Genomic DNA, 2,984 nt, shown 5'->3' with positions numbered 1-2,984 from the left:
CTTCTGCTCCCTCATGCTGTCCAGGTATTTCAGACTAGAGCTCCTGTCTGCAGCCCTGTGCCACTAAACCTGGTGGGAAGAAAAGCAAACTACAATACTTTATTTACTAAATTGCTGCAAAAGGGACTTTTTATTTATTTATTTATTTATTTATTTATTTATTTATTTATTTATTAACTAAAACATCTCTATGCCGCCCCTTGCCGAAGGAGTTCAGGCATGCTCAGTCCTTACCCATTGTAAAACTGCCCTCTTTATCCTCCTGCCTGGTTTCCCTGCTGAGGTGCTGCTGGTAAGCTCTCTGGATTGAACGCTCCTCTTCTCCAGTGAGGGTCACAGCTACTTCCTGGAACTGGCCCAGGACCTGTAACATCAGAAAAGGTTTTGACCCAGTGCCGTGAGGCAGCTTTCAGGGACTATGTCCAAGGACCAAGCTGAGACACTGGCCTCAGTTTCTCACTGCCTCAGGAGAAAATTCTCTGTTGGAGCCATTGCATGGAAGCAGCTCTGGGAATCAGGGGGGTTCCATAGGCTGCCCCACCTGGTGATGCAAAGAAGTTAGTGGATGACTCTGGTGAGTAGGGCTACCACAAATTTCAGCTACGCCAAGTATCAAGTTGTGGTAAATAACGTGACCCCTGGGAAAGCCAACAATTTCAGATGGGCAAGCTGGACCCTGTGGAATTAAATTGCCCGTAAATTCCATCTGACCTTGGGCACCAGCAGTGTTAGTACTGATTGGAGACCAAACTAAGGGATACAGATGAAGCTTTGGTATGGAAAACTCTGGGCAAGAGAACAGCCAACATAGTTAGCCATGGCACTGCAAAGGAAAAACTGCATTATTTCTTCTGAATATATGTTTCATGGCTAGGCATTCATCTAAAGATGGTCTAGCCATGAAGATGTCCAGCCACCAGCAGAGAAGGAAGAAGGAGCTGCAGCTCTGAGAATTACCTGCTCCTTTATGCACCTTTGCAGGCAGAGTTCCCAGTCAGCTGTATTTGTTAGCGATCTCTGATTTAGACGAGGGCTTTCATTCTTAGGGTTGGCATAAGCCGGAGGTAACTTGATGGCACAAAACAACAACATGAATGAGTGCCAAATATTCTGTCCTTCACAGCTGCGCTGAGCTCTTGCAAGCTCAAGGTTGTGGTTTCCTTGATGGAGTCACTCCATCTCAGGTTTGGTCTTCGCCTTATGCCTTTGACTTTCCCTGGCATGAGCGCCTTCCCTAGTGCACCTTGCTTTCTGAGGATGTGCCCGAAGTATGACAGTTCTGGATTTAGATGTGTCCCTTGGCAATCTGTCCATACGATATTTCAGCTTTCCCAACCAAGTACTCTCCAGATGTACTAGACCACAACTCCCAGCATTCCTCAGNTTCTCCCCCGGGGCTGTGGGGGTGACGAGGAACCCTCCCCGTGAGTTCCCTATTCTTCCCCCAGAGTCCCCAAAGCGGCCAGGACAGTGGGGGCTCTGTTCTGGGGGAGTCCCTTCCCCAGCATTGCTCCTGTCGGCACGTCGCCCACGGATTCCTCCCTCTCCTATGGAACTCCAGTCCTGGCTGGCAGCGCTGGGACCTTCCGCCGCTCCGTGCCTTTCCCCATTCCGGCTTCAGCGCTGTCTTCGTCGCCACTGCCATCAGATCCACTTGCGGCCCGTCTTTCTGTGCATTTCTATGCATCCTCTAAGCTGTGTCCAAAAGCTGCATGGGGGGGACCCTCACCCCCCCCCCAACATCCTCAAGGCGCTGCACGCAATGCTTAGTGCACAGTCCCGCAAGTTCTTGGGGAACAGACCTCGACTGAGCGAGACACAGACGAAGGAGTGGAGGGATCCTAAAAGGGTGCACACACACGACCAGGAAGAGGAAAGTGGCTTGCATACAAACTGGGAGTCTAAAGACTCTCAAACCTTTTGATCACCCCAGACCTCAGAGTGAGTGAGGCCGGCAGGTCTGTGGCTTAATCCAAACAATGCTTAGCAAGGCTGTCTCAAGAGGAGCTCATGAAAGCGCAGAGGGACAGAGTTGCAGCTCGGTACGGGGGTTTTATACCCTACGTAAATGGTTGTTGTTGTTGTTAGTCATGAAGTCGCGTCGGACTCATCGCGACCCCGTGGACAACACTTCTCCAGGCCTTCCTGTCCTCCACCATCCCCCAGAGGCCACTCAAGCTCACACCACCTGCTTCAGGGACTCCTTCCAGCCCCCTCATCCTTTGCCGTCCCCTCCTTCTTTTGCCCTCAATTGTTCCCAGCATTAGGCTCTTCTCCAGGGAGTCCTTCCTTCTCATTAGGTGGCCAAAGTATTTGAGTTTCATCTTCCGTACCTGGCCTTCTAAAGAGCAGACAGAATGCATCAGGACATCAAGGTATGCCCCCCCCCCCCCCCCCGCTGTTAGCTTCAAGGGGTCCCTTCTTCTGTCAAGGCAGGCAGCCGACTCTTCTGCCCTCGGACCAGATGAGGAGGACATCTTGGATTCCTCCTTTAGCTGGATTCAAAAGGCCTTTAGTTCAGTGTCAACCCGCCATTGCGAGGAGAGAGGAGGCTGAGAGAGAGCAGTTCCGGCAACCCTCCAGTATGGCCAGAGAGCCCAGAAGCACGGAAACGGGCCTCTTACGCGGCCAGACCCGTGTGCCCTGCTAGTGCCAGAGATGGGAACCTGCAGCTTTGGCACATTCCCCGTTTGGCTTCCTCCGTGGGCCCTGCTTGCGTCCCGCTCCCAGGCGGCCAGCGGAGGCTTCGGGAAGGGGCTGGGAAGGCCTCTTTCCCCCAGTGACCGACTGGTGATAACAGGCAGGGGGACACTGCTTACCCCCAGAAGAGAACCCAGATAAAGGACTGACAGTGTTCTGTTCAATTCATGCCAAAATGGCTCTCTGGGCAGCTTACGACGTCATAGAAAACAACACATACAATAAAAACAGCAATATAAAACACACCTAATGTACCAGTAAATAGCAACGGCAGATCCACAAAA

Source organism: Varanus komodoensis, unplaced genomic scaffold (genome assembly GCF_004798865.1).
Source record: "Varanus komodoensis strain SLA01 unplaced genomic scaffold, ASM479886v1 scaffold2570, whole genome shotgun sequence".
Lineage (NCBI taxonomy): Eukaryota > Metazoa > Chordata > Lepidosauria > Squamata > Varanidae > Varanus > Varanus komodoensis.
This window is presented reverse-complemented; position numbering follows the sequence as displayed.